The following is a 16,092-nucleotide window of genomic DNA, read 5'->3' as shown; positions in this document are numbered from 1 at the left end:
AACCAGCACAAAGCCAATTCCCTAACCCCAGCTTCCTCTAACCGCCGCAACAGGATCTCGTGGGACACCGTATCGAACGCGGCACTCAGGTCTAGTAACAAGAGTGCCGCTGTTCGTCCGGTATCCAGCACGGAGCGCAGATGTTCGACCATATACAACAAAGCAGTCTCCGTGCTATGGCCTGCGCAAAACCCATTTTGGGTGGGATCCAAGATGTTGGCTTTGGCGAGATGGTCAGCCAGGATCCCATTCACGTGGGCTTCGGTGACTTTGGCAGCCCACGGCAGCAGTGAGATGGGGCGATAGTTCTCGGGTTTTATTAGATCTAGGGTGGGCTTTTTTAGGATAGGTGTCACTACCGCTTGCTTCCACTTGGTGGGCACAATCCCTGAGGCCAGTGAAAGGTTAATAAGAGCCAGCAGGGGTGAACGACATGGTGCCTGCATATTCTTAAACTGGGCCGGTTTGAGAGGGTCTACAGGGGAGCCGGATTTAATTTTTAGGCTCAATAAATCAAAACCCTCCTCAGAAAGGGGGGCCAGCATATCCAGAGTCACATCATTGCCCATTGGACAGGTAACTAAGTCCGAGTGGTGCATGATAGCTGGAAAGATGCGATAGATTACTTGCACCTTTTGGACAAAGAAAGAGGCCAGACTCTCACAGTGAGAGTCTGTGCAAATTTCCACTGCAGAGACCCTCTTAGTCGTAAGGTCTTTTAGCACCTTAAAGATTAATTTAGAGGGGTTAGGGCTATTCCGAAACTCCTGCGCATAATATGCAGCACGTGTTCAACAGACCGCTCTATGATATGCCTTAATTAGGGAGAGGTAGCAGGTTTTAAGCGCGGGATCATAAGCTTTCCTCCATCGCCTCTCTGCTTGCCTACATTCTCTCTTGAGTGATGCTAAGGTCTCGTCATACCACGGGCTATGGACTTTAGTCCGGCAGTTGGAACGTACCAGGGGAATTAGAGAGTCCAAGGCCATGGCAGTCCAATTGCAGAATAAGTCATACCCACAATCAACATCCGAGAAAGGAGGTAAGGGTGTCTTTCCTAATAGAAGATAAAAGTCTTCTAGTTTTAATTTATTCCACTGGCGTGAGAGAGTAGTTTTATTCTGTGTCACGAAGAGAGGGTCTGACACAGGAATGGCGGCCTTCACCAGCATATGGTCCGTCCATGTCAGCTGTACAGGTGGACATAAGGTAATGTCCTCTAAGTTGGTGAAAAACGGGTCCAGTATATGCCCCCCCAAATGGGTGGGGGACGACACTCTCTGTAGAAGCTGCAAGGCTTCTAGATCGGCTAGGCAGCTCCGAATAGAGGGTTGAGATGTGCAATCAAAATGCAGGTTAAGGTCACCTACCACATTAAAATTCGCGCAGCCAAGAGCCTCTGTGCTGATGACGTCCGGGAGAGCGGCCCTAAAGGCAGCATCGCAGCCCGGAGGCCGATAAATTAGAAGACCAGAAAGGCTGTAGCAGTGAGAAAGAGAGATTCTAAATCGGGCACATTCGCAGCCCGGAAATTTAAGTTCTTTCCATTCGCAGGGGAAACGGCGCTTCACTGCCATGGCGATTCCACCCCCTCTCGAGCCGCGGTTAAGAGTAGCCACGGTATAATCAGGGGGGAAAGCAAGATTTAATATCGCAATGTCTGCATCCTGTAGCCAGGTCTCGGTCATGAAGAACACATCCGGGGAGTCATTAGTAAGAATGTCAAGGATCTCCGCATGATGTTTGACCAAAGATCTGACATTTAAACTAAATATATTAATAGTATTCACCCCAAACACGTTAATCTGCCGGGATGAAGTTTCTAAGGAACGGATGCGGGAGGGGGAGGCAAGCGCCAGCAACAGCAAGTGCACCGATACGGGCCCCTTAGCGGTGCTACTAGCGGAAGAGAACAAATGGGAAGCCGTTCTCGAATGGCCAATAAGTCTGCTCTACAATACCTGATGGTAGAAGAGGCCATGACGAGGAAAATAGAGTTCTGCCGCACCCCGCACTTCCTTAGCGCTGATGGGCGCGGACGGGCAGACTCTGGCTTGACTCAGGCGCTGCCGCTGCGCGTCACCGCTGCGCGGGAGGAGTGAGCTTTAAGTACAGCCTCACCTGGTCTCCAAACGGAGCACTAGAGCGCTGATTCAGGTGGCGCGCTGAGAACCAGCACCCCCAATATGGCGGCCAAGCGCCACAAATGGCAAATAGTAATAGCACGAAAAATTCCGCTCTACAAGCGGTGAGGGGCCCAAATTACAGTGCAAGTCTGTGGGCGTTTTATCACAGTTAAAAACAAGGGCTAAGAAATGAGTACCAACGAAAATGCACAAAAAGCGGTAAGTTTTAAAATATCACAAGCGCAGCGCGCTTACTAAGCAGAAGTCAAAGAGCGCATTGTAAATGCAAAGTAACCTTTCCTAAGGTCGAGCTACTCCCAGAGCTCGCCTTAAGTACAGCCTCACCTGGTCTCCAAACGGAGCACTAGAGCGCTGATTCAGGTGGCGCGCTGAGAACCAGCACCCCCAATATGGCGGCCAAGCGCCACAAATGGCAAATAGTAATAGCACGAAAAATTCCGCTCTACAAGCGGTGAGAGGCCCAAATTACAGTGCAAGTCTGTGGGCGTTTTATCACAGTTAAAAACAAGGGCTAAGAAATGAGTACCAACGAAAATGCACAAAAAGCGGTAAGTTTTAAAATATCACAAGCGCAAAGCAGAAGTCAAAGAGCGCATTGTAAATGCAAAGTAACCTTTCCTAAGGAAATCACATACATGTACTAAACACGAGCTGCAGACCATGTGTACCTTTGCTAAGTGGTACATTCAGAATGTCACACATATATGCTATATGTGGCCAAAAGCTGTGTCTCGAATTTTCTAAACGTGAGAGATACACAGAATGCACAGCCATAAGCTGTCATCTATGATGCCCCCAGTTATGAAACTGTTGTCAGAGTTGTTGATGGCATCTTTGACATCTGGCTTTGTGTGGAGGTAATATTGCATTTCCCTGTTAACTGGAAAATGTTCTTTTTACTGTTTGTATCATAATTCTTTGGTTATTCAAAAGAAGGTCATGTTTACCTACCACCCTCCATTGTCTGCGACTACAGAGTAAAAAATATGGGATGGACCGTCCTAGTTTACTGTGCTTGTGACAAGCATGGAAAAGATAAATGAAGTGTGAAACTGTAATATATGTTGTAGTAGGATGGCCCTGGTCTCTCTCGGTCCCTTTATAGGTTCAAGTACAGGGTTGTTGTGGTGGAAGGACTCTCAACTATTCCATCTGGAAGTGCAATTAAGCCATTCTGAGACCTCAAAAATATGTTTCCTCCTACACAGACACATCTGGACACACCTGCAGATGGGGATCTTGTTTCAGCTGAAAAATAAACCGTGGAAATGAATAGATGATACTTTTGCATTTTTGGTCAGCATTCTACGCTTCTCTGCCCTTCCAGCACTAGATAGGTAGGTAATATGAATCTTGGACTGCTGTGTGAAATGTATTCGCACATAAGCAGTGAACAGGAGAAAAAACAGAGATGGCTGCTTATTTTGTCCTACTTTTGTAGCTATGGGGATTGCTTTTTCCCTTTGAGGAAAGAGTTGGAGGAGGCAAAATAGAGAAACGTCAAAAAGAGAGGGCCCTTTCTTAAATTAGCACACCAGGGACAGAGACGCTGCACTACGCAGGCGCAGCTTTCCGGTCGTTTTGGACATTAGAACCACATCTACCTTCCAGTAATGTGTGGGCAGGGAGGTTGCATTGCAGCTTTTTTCCCTTATGGTGCTAAGGGCTGCTACATAGCTGCACGCATAGCCCTACTGCCCTCACCTGCAAGAAATATTGATTGTTCATGTATTAAGGCCGTTATCTGAGACCATATTAAGGGGATCGGCAATTAACATCAGTTATTGCCCACAGGTGCGTTCGATCGAATCTAACATAACCGGGCAAGTTTTAGTGTTTATAGACACACATGGCATATATATGCAACAGTAGTTAATTTTCTGATATTTAGGCAGTTTAAAGACTGTACTCGCTCATTTGGCACTCAAAAAGCGTGGGCCCTGGACAATAATGGTCTCCCCTTCACACTATCCTCTGCTGAGTACCTTTAGAGAGTTTCTGCGTGATTGCATGTGTCAGGCAGTTGTGGTAAGCTTAGAAAAATATGGTAAAATAGCAATTCTAATTAATCCCACCAGGTGATTATTGTTTAATGAGGTCAGTTTTAACATGTTGTTTTTCCTTTTTGAAAGGGTCCTTTTTTTAGAGAAGTGTAAACAAATGAAAAAAAAAATTCCCAAAAGCCATATTCTTTTTTCTGCCTTCTCTCTTAATGTCGGTCCGCATCGTGGTGTTATCTGATTCAAGCTCCCTATTGCTCGGCTGAAAATAATTCTGAAATGGCTCTGCCATGTCACTGGCATCCACTTTAGCAAATGCAGTTTGTACCCAGAGGGTCTCTGACGTGAATCGTTCAGTTCTTGAACTCTTCTGGCAAATCGTTTATCGAGCATTTTCCAGAAAAAATCACCAGACCATTTCAAACAAACAATATACCAGTGACTTAATGACCTATTTTTAAAAGCCTTCACTAAGACCATACTTAAAACAGAAGTTGAATAGGGTAAATCATGAGACACAATTCTTAGAAAATAATTCCATTAGGAAGTGGGGGATGCGGGGGCAGCTGGGGAGCCCAAATTGTTCCTAGGAGATGGCACCAGGCTCTGGCCAAGAGGAGCATTTATTTTGTCCCTGGAGAATAGAGACGAGACAAACATCATGCATAAAACAGGGATGTGTTTTAGTGAAATAAAATAGAGTGGAAGTGAATCATTATGTAGAGTCACTCTGTAATGGCCATATTTTCCACGGGAAACAACCATTACAATGTAGACTTAACCGTACAATACCTTTACCACAAAGTATTTACTATGCGTAAGTCTTAACCAAGCTTGTCACTACCACACATAACTCTTTACCACAAATGTCACTACCAGGCATGGGTTTACCACGTATTAATAGGGAAGTGTGGAGGTAAGTATATATGTAGGTAAAGTAATTTATACTATTGTATAATGTATTTTATTCATTAACTTTGATTTTAATGTGTGTTTTTTTGTAATTGATTTTAATAAAGAATATAATATAATAATATTTAAAAAAAATTGAAAATGTAATACACACCTTTAGGGTTGGGTACATGGTGGTATTCTGTGTTGAAGTGTATTAATGCTCAGGTATTAATTTTAGTAGCAGAGAATTCATATTTAAACATTTGAAATAGATGGCTGTTATATTAAAAAATAAAATGTTTTATATTTTAACTACTGTAACAGAACTTTAGGGAGGGGATGCACGGTATATAGGGGTATTGGGTGGAGAAGTGTATTAATACTGAGATATTCATTTTAATACCTAAGTGCTAATTAACAAAAGTAATTTTATGATGTAGAAAAGTTGAAAGACAATTAAAAGCATGGTGTTACTAATCTTTAAAAAATTGTTAGAACAAAGAACTAAATTAACAGTTTTTTTTAGACATATAAACAAATGTTATAATTAAAATGTTAGAGAAAATAAATGGCAATGTGTTTTATTACAAAATGTCATTGATCAGTAATTAAGAAACAAATCACGAAATAATACAAATATTAACTTATTTTACAAAAAATACAATATTTAAAAAATATAAAAGATTTTTTTACAATTTTTGATTTATTTTCCCATGCTTTTCCATTGGTTTCAATAGATAAAATTGTCCTTTTTACTTTCAGGCTTGACATTCGCGGTTGTCCGTCTGTTTCTACAGTTGGTGGAGCGTCGCGGTCAAGATCGGCAGCAAAGAAAACCTGCAGTCAGGTAAGAAAAATGTACTTTACTTTTTTATACCTATAGGTGGCTAACGTTTACATAAGGAAAGAAGGGGGAGGTAGTTGGGTGTTAGACAGTATTGAAAGTTATGTTTTTGCTGTTTTTACCACTTTTCAATTCCCATGCAGGTCGCATGGAAATGCCCACATAGGGGCGGCTGTTTTTTTTTCATAGTCAGTTTGAAAAAGTTACAAAAATGGTTATTACTTTTAAAAATCTATTTGAAAAATAGAAACATTTTTAATTGTGTTTTTAAAGACATATGGTTTACTCCAGGGTTTTTTCGTGGAAATTTCACTTTAGATAATGAATGTAATTTTTTGGTGATCTTATAAAACATTCCTTTTCTTCAGGATTTTGATCTTTTGACGTGGATGGATTACTACTGAATTTATTTAATAGAGTTTTGTTTTGGAAAAGGGATTTCATTTTTTTACTGTCCAAGATAGAGTTTTTTTCAAAAAGGGACTTTTTTCAGGAGTTGGTCTTTTCTTTGGATGTTGGGTTGCCTGTTTGTATTATTGGAGTATTGAAGACTCTTGGTGACAGTAGGCTTGAAAGAAGTCACCAAGAGTTGAAGAAATTAGAGAACTACAGTTAGGAACTCCAGAATTCCGGTAATTTAGAAAAAAATAATTTAGAAAATGTCAATGTAATTAAATAGTTTAATTAAAGCAGGTAAGTAATTTTACAGGTTGTGAGTGCATGTTAGAAGTGCAGGTTGTACTCAATATTGTCAAGGTAACTCCCATCAATGAAAATTGCCATATTTTAGTCAATAGTCTCTCACACATTACTTTACTTTTTTGGGAAACACGAGAGTTCAGACTACCTGACCATGATTGTGCTATTCTCATTTCTTTGAAACGTTTGTTCTTTCTTCTAAAATTCCAAGAAATTAAAAGGTTTTGGTGAAGTCTGCTAATTGATTTGCATAAAGAATTGTGCCATCCATCTATGTAATTATTTGTTTTCATACCTCCATCGAAGTAGGTCCACCAATCAATGAGAAACCTTGGCTTCCTTCTTTGGCCCAACCTGCTTAGAGGGCTAATCAAGGTGTCTTTAAAGTAATTTAGCAGTAGTGCCAATTGTTCCTCATTTTGGGTAAAGTAGTCAGATTCAGTCATTGCTGTGTAGAACACATCCACACACTTGAGGGGTACAAAGCACAACACTGTTAGTTTTTTAACACAAACAGCAGTTTACTGTTTAACATGTAATTCTCAACTGAGGATGTTTTTTAAAATTTTCACTACTATGTCTGGGAAAAGTACAAAATAATTATTTTATTTGGCTGTTAGGATAAATTTTGGTAATAGGATTAATTATTGTAAATTCGAAACAATTATTCCCCTCCTAGGCCTTTTATTAATTGTTTTGATTTTTAGCACTGATACAAATTCAGTATAGGTTGAGGTTTGCTTGTCAGGGAGTAATCTGTAAACTAATAGGACTTTTGTGTTAGCATGATTAGTGTACATTTGGGTGATTGGATGGGGTGTAGACTTAACAGCTCCATCCATCTTCCAAAGTTTACTGTTCCCAAGGGTTACCAGGTTATGGACTATGCTAAATATTAGCAGTCATGCAAATAGAAAGTTTCATTAGTGAATGAAATTGTTAGTTCAGAGGGGATGATAATCTCAGAATAGGTTTGAGGTGTTGCACGTTGAGGATTCCTTGCCTGCTTTTGTCTCTGTACGATTCTCCTCATATTGGGTATTGTGGGCATACTTCTAGCTACATGCATTGGAAGGTTTTGGAATACCCCCCTCAAAACTGAACCACAGGGCTCATTCGAGGTGCATGCAAGCATTTTGATTTGATGTACATTCTCATACACTTCAATCTCTATTGCAGAAACAGAGTGGTTATGTTCTGTGGTCCTTTCCACAGTATAACCCAGGATAACATCTCTGCCTTTGCAATAGGATGAAAAATACTCCACATACCACCAGTGACTTCTATGCTCAATTAACCTCTCCTTGCAATAAAGGTAGCCACCATACTTTAGTAACCTATTGCCTTTCCGGGACTGTACATAGCTTGCTTGCTTGTTGGAAGACATTTTTGGGTTACCTGTAGAAAAACAAAAGAAAATAAATGTTTATTAAGTGCTATATTGAAATAATGTGTTTACATTTGTTTGTTTAAAAAGCAACTGCAAAAATCATGAGTTTTACATGCTTTGTTAAGATACTTTCACTTTAAAAAAAATGTTTAAAAAATTGTTCTCCTTAAACTTGTGAGAAAATTACATGTACCACTCTACCTGTGAAAAGAATGTTTAGAGTTTACAAAATGAACCGATTTAAGTTGGTTGTTTACCTGAGATTGTTTTATATCTTTGAAAATGTTGTTTCTGGCAATGTGATGTATTGCTGTTTGGGTTATCCAGCAGATGGCTTGATGGACAACTTGTTTTGTTGAGTGGTCTGTAAATATTGTAAAACAAAAAAAATGTTGTAAATAGAAATGTTTGAAATGGTAGAGTTGTTTTACTGTGGGCAAAATATTCCTTAGGGAAAAGTATTTTTGCATAGTTATTTAAAACTGTCTATTGATGATGACAAAGGGGCTAATTAGGATGGTGGGGAGACCGCCACTGACATGCTGTTGGTGGTGGTCTCCCCGCCACCTTAAGCAGCTTTTTCAACTGCTAGATATTGATGGCGGGCGGTGTGCAGGCGGGCGGAAAGTCTGACCACCAAAAATCCAATAGGCTCCCTGAGCCCGCCAGTGTGGCTTTGGGCCTCTCAATCCCTACAATGGTGGCGGTGCCTGCCAAGCTGTGGCACCGCCGTAGGGATTAGGATGTTCCCTCCTCCACAGCCTTTCCATTGCGGTTCACCCACCATGGAAAGGCTGGTGGGGACGGACTTTGGGGAGCCGTAGTGGGCCCCCCTCCACCCCAGTCCCTTTTCTTTCGGTGTGAGGAGGGACACCAGCCTCCAACAGATACCTGTACCAAGTGACAGGCACCGTATGGTGCCGGTTGCATAGTACAGGGATGTACTTTTTTCTGCAGATTATGTAGCCAGCAGCACCCCCCACAATGTAAAACCTGTACAATGCGACCGCCATGGTGGTGGTCACATTGTAATTTTGCATGTGGGACCCCTGACTCTCTGTCGGGCGGTACCCATCTCCGTTATGGTCACCAACCTAATCAGCCCCAAGCATTGTTATTACCACAGTTAAAATCAAGAGTCATTTAGTATCTTTCTTCATTGTCAGTTGGAAGAAAATTGTTAGATTGGGTTATGCTTAGTTTTTAAAACATTATTTACCTGAAAATATTTTTGTCTTTTTATGTACTGGGTGTGTTTTGAAGTTTATTTCCGAGTTCTTTGTAGATTTTCAATTTCTTTGAAGTCTGTTTACTAGAACAAAATGTAAGTAGTTAGTACTGTAACTACACTGGTTTCTTCCCACCCAACCTCTGTCCAGCACCTGCCCAGAGGTAAGTACCCGGTGGAGTTAGAATAGTGCATTTGCCCCCCAGCCACTTTCCAGCACCTGCACTGAGGTAAGTAGCCGGCAAAGTTAGAATAGCAATTTGTACCCCCAACCACTGCCCAGCACCTGTCCTGAGAGAAGTGCCCAGTGAAGCTAGAATAGTAATTTTTACTCCTAAACACTGTCCAGGACCTGCCCTGGGTAAGTACCCGGTGGAGTTAGAATAGTAATTTTGTGCCCAGCCACTAACCAGCACCTGCCCTGAGGTAAGTACCTTGCAGAGTCAGAATAGTAGTTTTGCCCCTAACCTCGGTCCAGCACCTGCCCTAAGGTAAGTACCCAGTGAAATTTGAACAGTAACTTTGACCCCCAACTACCATCCAGCACCTGTTAGAATAGTACTTTTTAATCCTCAAAGTCTGTCCAGCACCTGACCCGAGGTAAGTACCCGACGGAGTTGGAAAAGTACATTTTTACTTCCAACCACTGTCCAGCACCTAACCTGTGGTAAGTACCTGACGGAGCTAGAATAGTAATTTATACACCCTTCCCCCCACCATCCAACACCTGCCCTGAGGAAAATCTTATACTAAAAACCATGTGTAACAAAGTTATTTAAAAAAAATATTATTTAAAAAGTCCTGCTAAATTCTGAATTAAATTACTCTATAAATGTTTTCTAAACCGACTTACATTATTAGGTCTCCAGTAAATGTATCCAAAATATGTTTTTTTAGATAATCTGGAATTAATCTGAGAATTAAAAAAAATACATTAATACATGTTAATGTGATTTAGTTGGGTGCCGCTCGCAGTCGTGAGTTGCAGAAGCCTTTTCCTGATTCAAAAGACATTTCCAAATCGAACTGTGTCCTGTAACTTGGGAGCCCGTGTGCTCAGTTACCAACCTTGCTGTGGGGAGCCTACGCCTTGCAAACGGGAGCGGGACTGCGAGGACCAGAGGTGCTTGCGCCAGAACATCGCGCGCACCTGGTGCCTCTTCCCGCCCCCTCCTCCCTGTGTGCCATATAACGACTCGCGGCCCCCGCTTCGCGGGAGCCGCTCGCAGTCGTGCGTTGCAGAAGCCTTTTCCTGATTCAAAAAACATTTCCAAATCGACTGTGTCCTGTAACTTGGGAGCCCGTGTGCTCAGTTACCAACCTTGCTGTGGGGAGCCTACGCCTTGCAAACGGAAGCGGGACTGCGAGGACCAGAGGTGCTTGCGCCAGAACATCGCGCGCACCTGGTGCCTCTTCCCGCCCCCCTCCTCCTCCTCCTCCTATTTAGCCCAGCCCCCGGACGCGATCGCGGGACGCGCGCGGACGGAAGCGCGGGCAAAGACCGGGCAAAGAGCGGGCCGTTTGAGGCCGTTCGAGGACGAGGGAGGACGGGCTACCCCCCTTGCCCGGATTAGCTCTCCCGATTCACCGGAGAAGACTTTTGGATTAACTGACACTGGGAATGTCAATGCGGCAAACCAGGAGCAAATCATCTATGGAAGCGGCAGGAGCAGCCCAAGGTACTATTGATTTAGTTGGTTAATAGTGAAGGTGTTTGGTGTAAATGTACTTACTTGTAACTATAGATGGCAGTCTGTGAATAGCAAACTGTTGTTGCTCTCCTCCTCTCTCTCAAGAGTGTGGTCATCAGCAAAGTCAGTGTACCACTTAGCACAAAATGGTAGATGGCTGAATTTATAGGTTTTTGTACTGGAATGTATTATTTAAGGTGGATTTAAATCGGACAGAATGTGTATTTTTTTCGTTTGCTAAAGAATAACTTTATTTCGCCTTCCCAACACAGAACAACAGTCATTTTTTTTAGGTACTAGCCAAACCGATATGATTAAATGAAGGAAGGACTACTGTAGAAACAGGATCATTGGAAACACGATTATTTAAGTATAAGTTGTACTGTGATATGATTTCTTCTTATTGTTCAATTGTAAATCATGTTTGGTGAACTATATTACCACACTCCCTCATTTTACATACTTTTCAGAAATAAAATATATTTTAAAAATGTTTTAACGTAAAAGTACATATTAAGATATATTTCAAAGATATGTTGTAACAGTATGTGTGGTAATGGTATGCGCTGTAATGGCATGCATGCTAAAGGTACTTATAATGTATCCCTAAGTAAGTTTGTGGTAGTGGCATGCATTGTAAAGAAATGCATTGTCCTGGTAGGTTTGTAGTAGAATCTGTGTTGTAAAGGCATGCATGGTGAAGGCATGCGTTGTTCCGTCATGTATCCATTTTTCACTCTTGTCCTGCCTGGAAGTAGGTGTCAAATTCTAGGGGGTAAAAAGTATGGATGGGTCTATAAAACTCTCAAAGTCCTTTCCCCCATTTTTGATAAAAGATCGTTTTGCAGATATTTATACACTTTTAGGGATTCTAGGTTGCCAATAAAATGATGATAATTATGTATTTGATTGCATCTTAAAAGGCATAACTGGGCAAAAGTGCAATGTTTGAATCATTAAATGCAGGAGCCCTTACATCTATCGAATTGCTGGAGCGTTGCCCCATGTATTTTTTTGCCCCCATATTAAATTACATTACATTATTTTTCTGTCTGCATTGCTTTTAAATTGCAGACTTAGTGCTTTTCTGCATGAGGTCAGAGGGGGGCTTAAATGATTGACATAAGTCTAGTCTTGAAGTGCGCATGTCGGGTTGGACGCGTACCTTCCAGTGTCCAGCCCCACATGCGCATTTGAGACCTCTCCTATCTGCACATTGTTAGGAGCGGGGGAATCAGAACTGCAGTCCCCCCAGTCTCCTAAGGAGCTCTAGGTTTTCCTGCCTAAAACCAAGCCGGACGCTGCTGTCACATTGTTCACTAATATGAAGATCAAGGGAACAGATTCTGGATGGGACAGTGGCACAGGAAATGCCAGTAGGGAGGTTCTCTAGTTGTGACATTCGAAACACAGCATTGCGCAGGAGAGAAGTTAATGTCTAAGTCAGTGATGAATCACAGGCCCTCGCAGCCCCCACGATGCGGGGGCCCCCAAGCTGCAGGGGGCCCAAGCTACAGGGGGCCCCCTCAGCACAGTACTCAGGCCTGTGAGCTCCATATTAAATACAGAGTGGGGGCCCCTTCGTGTACCTTGAAGGGGGCCCCCCTCAATTTTCGTTACACCAGTGGTATAAGTGCCCTGCTGGATTTAGCACACAAGCACGCCGTTGCCTTGGAGCGGTTCCTGGACTTGCTGGGTTAAACTACAATCAGTAAGTAAATTAAAATCACTAAGTAGCATGTATCATAAGAACACACGCTCAGAATAATGTCAGAACGAATGCTGTGTGTGGTGTGTCTGTATGAAATTATGAAATAAACACTAAGGGGTCCATTACGATGTCGGGCGGATTGCCTCCGCCAGGCTGGCGGTGGCCACCGCCGGCCTGGCGGAGGCAATCCACCCACCATCGCAAGCCCAAATCCCCCCGCCATATTAGGATGGCTGCGGTGAAAAACACCGCCCGCCTGTTTTCCGCCCCGGTCGCCTTGCGGCCGGGGCAGAAAACGAGTAATATGGTGGCGGTGACTGTTAGACATCGCCCGCCATATTACTATGTGCATTTTTCAATGCCGCCACGTAAAGTCATGCTGTGTTCACTCTGGGGGCCCCCTGTGGGCCCCCAGAGTGAAGGCCAAAGGGGGTGGCACACGGGGGGTACCCCCCTGCATTTACATGATCGAAGCGGCAGGCACCGTTCGGTGCCAGCCGCTTCGATCATTTAAATGCGTGCATTTGTTTTAACATTGTGGCGGGCGGTGCAGTGAGCACCGCCCGCCACAATGTTAAATTGAGGAATGCGCCCGCCACTGTGGCGGGCGCATCCTAATACCAATGTCGGGACCCCCGCCCTTTAGGCGGGCGGTCCCGATAGCCGATAGGGTGGCGGGTGGGCCATCCTAATAACCCCCTAAGTTTGAACCCTTGTGATACTCCGGGCCTAAGTTAGAATGAATTAACAGAGGAGAAATGGACGCAAATAAAGACCTGAATAAACAAAAACAACATATTTAGAAAGCACACAAATCAATTCAAAGTCCCACAGTAAACAAACACCTTCAGAGGCTAGAGTTCTGAATGTAGGAAGAGCGTGAACTTGATCAATTATAAGCACCTAAACAGTGCGCAAATGAAGACATAAATAAGTAAAGAGCGTACAAGCACTGATATTATCTACATACTGTAAATGCATTTTCTCTGTAGCACTTCGACGCCCTTCATGTCTGGCCTGAGCTATGGAAAACGATATAAATAGAGGTGATGAATCAACACTCAATGGGAGAAAAATCATGTACTTCGTGGTGAATTAAATCATGCAGTGGTTATGTATGAATGAATGAGCAGTCACTTATGCAATCATAGGCTGTCCTGTGGTCCCTTATCTTGGTTATCTCTTTTGGGATAGTACACAGTGTGCAGCAATCTGACGGACAGATCCAGGCAGCTTTTCTGTGGCCTCGTAAGATAGCTCACTGGGTTCGCCACATTTGGCGGTGATATGTGAGCATGAGCATTTTGCTCGTATGGCTGACTCCCACGTTCATTAGCAGGCTCAGTATCGTCGTCGGGTCAGATTACAATATCTATTAATAAAACGTCTGCGAATGGTGCACTTTGTATCATGTGCTGCTCGGTGCCTTGTTAATTTCTACCAACCACACCCCCTGTCTCCTGTAGGCGTTTGTGGGGTCTGTCATCCTCTTGCACTGTTTTCCACAAGGCGCATTCACACATACATCCCTATTTACTAGAGGACAAGGACCCTGCTGTGGTACGGGGATATTTTTGAGGAGATTCCTGTACTCCTGGAGGGTAATTGGGGTTGTGACTGAGTCTGTGACATCTGGTATCGTTTTTTTTTTTTAGATGGTGGTGAAATTAAGGTTCACCAGGGCCCACTGAAGCTTGTATATTTGGATCCTCAGGATCCAACTGTGGAGGCGTGCTGCAGTGTGTAACTGAGGGTGGGGTAGTGAATTTGCTTGCCAAATAGCCCATTTCTTGCTGGATTGAAGGGGGGGCGACCTCCAATTAAAGGGCAGGACTCAGTGACAACTAGTGACCCCATTGTACCCATCAGGGGCATTTATATTTTCATCTGATGAGGGTGCTGACTGCACCCCCTTTGTTCAACTCTTACCTTCACTCAATCAGCCCAGCCAGGGGATTGGGCTCCCCTTCAGAGCACTACAGACGGTACCCCCACTGCCGCATTCTCACCTCATGATCTGAAGCTGGGATGGATACCCTACCACAGGCTTCGGAGTCTTGGAAGGGGTTGAAATTTGACTTGCATGAAAGCCTGCACCTGGAAAGGGGCCTGGCAGTTAATTTGCAGGAAAAGTTTCTATGTGTTTTAATTGTTAATCATTTTTAGCAGAAGCAGCTCTGCTTTGGAAGACAGGTTTTGCTCTTCTATTCTCATTACTAATGGTTACTTGCCAAGTTTTCAGATTGCTAGTGTGTGGCATTTCCATAGTTTCAGTGAATGTATAAGTGACATTCTATAGCAAAATATGACGCATGTACCACGTATCATACAATTTTAAAATAATGACTGCCATACTGTATACTGCTTTCCCACTCCCAGACTGGGACCTCGCAACACTGTAAATACACAGGTCTCTAGTCCCACTGCTCCCTTTAAGATTCAATTCTGTTTCTCTCTGGTTACACACAGATATCTTTAGTAATTAAACTAACTGAGGATTCAAAACGGAAAGACATAATTTCCGCCATTTACTTTAACTTGCATTTGTTTTTCATACAAGGTGTGTGCGCTATTTTATATTCAGTTACCTTTGCATACTGCAAAACTATAAATATATATATTTTGCAAACACTTGCTTTATATTAAGCAATACATCTCTTTGCACATTTTAAGGCAGCCTGTCTTATACTGTGTGTAATACAATTTTAAAATAATTATATGCATATTTACAGTACCTTCTCAGTTGCAGGCTAAGACCTCATAGCAGTATAAACACACTGCTGTGCGCCCACCAAGATTCAATTCTGTTTCTCACAGTTCTCACCCAGACATCTGCAGTGATTGCATTAACCAACTGAAGCTTCATAATGTAAAAGAGTGTACTTTGCACTGATTCATTTAACTCGCAGTTGACATTAGTTAAGGTGTGTGCTATTTTGTATGCAGTCACCTGAGGGTGAAAGACTCACAAAATAGCCACAGTTTGTTTTGTCATCTTTAACAAAGTCTTTAGCTCTGAAACCCCCTCCTCAGCCCCCACGCCCTCCCCCCTCCCCACACACAGTTAAGATCAAGATGAATTTGGTGAATTGCTACTGCTAATTATTATTTAGTGTTTCTTGTCACAATTTGCCACATGCTTTTTTCAACCTTTCTCAGTGGTGGAGGGAGAGAACCCCCTTTATGTTGCTCGGGCTTGCTTGCTTTATGACATAACACTCATCTCCAAGTTTTATGGCCTACCCCTTTGAAATGTCACCAACCGCCACTGATTAAATGTAGTCAGAGTAGTACATTTTATGGGATCATTATGAGAAAAATATGCTTGTCTTTCTGGGAGGTGTTGAGTACTTTTTTTTTACATGTAGTTGGGAGGTGGGACAGCATTAAAAAGTTTGAAGATACCAGCTCTAAGTCTAGAGTGTGGGAATTTGTGGCTGTCAATCATCTCAGATGCTACCACAAGTAGTATTCTGCTTTTCTCAATA

This window comes from Lissotriton helveticus, chromosome 1_1, assembly GCF_964261635.1.
Source record: "Lissotriton helveticus chromosome 1_1, aLisHel1.1, whole genome shotgun sequence".
In the NCBI taxonomy this organism is placed as follows: domain Eukaryota; kingdom Metazoa; phylum Chordata; class Amphibia; order Caudata; family Salamandridae; genus Lissotriton; species Lissotriton helveticus.
The sequence above is the reverse complement of the archived record's forward strand: the minus strand, read 5'-3'. Positions refer to the sequence as shown.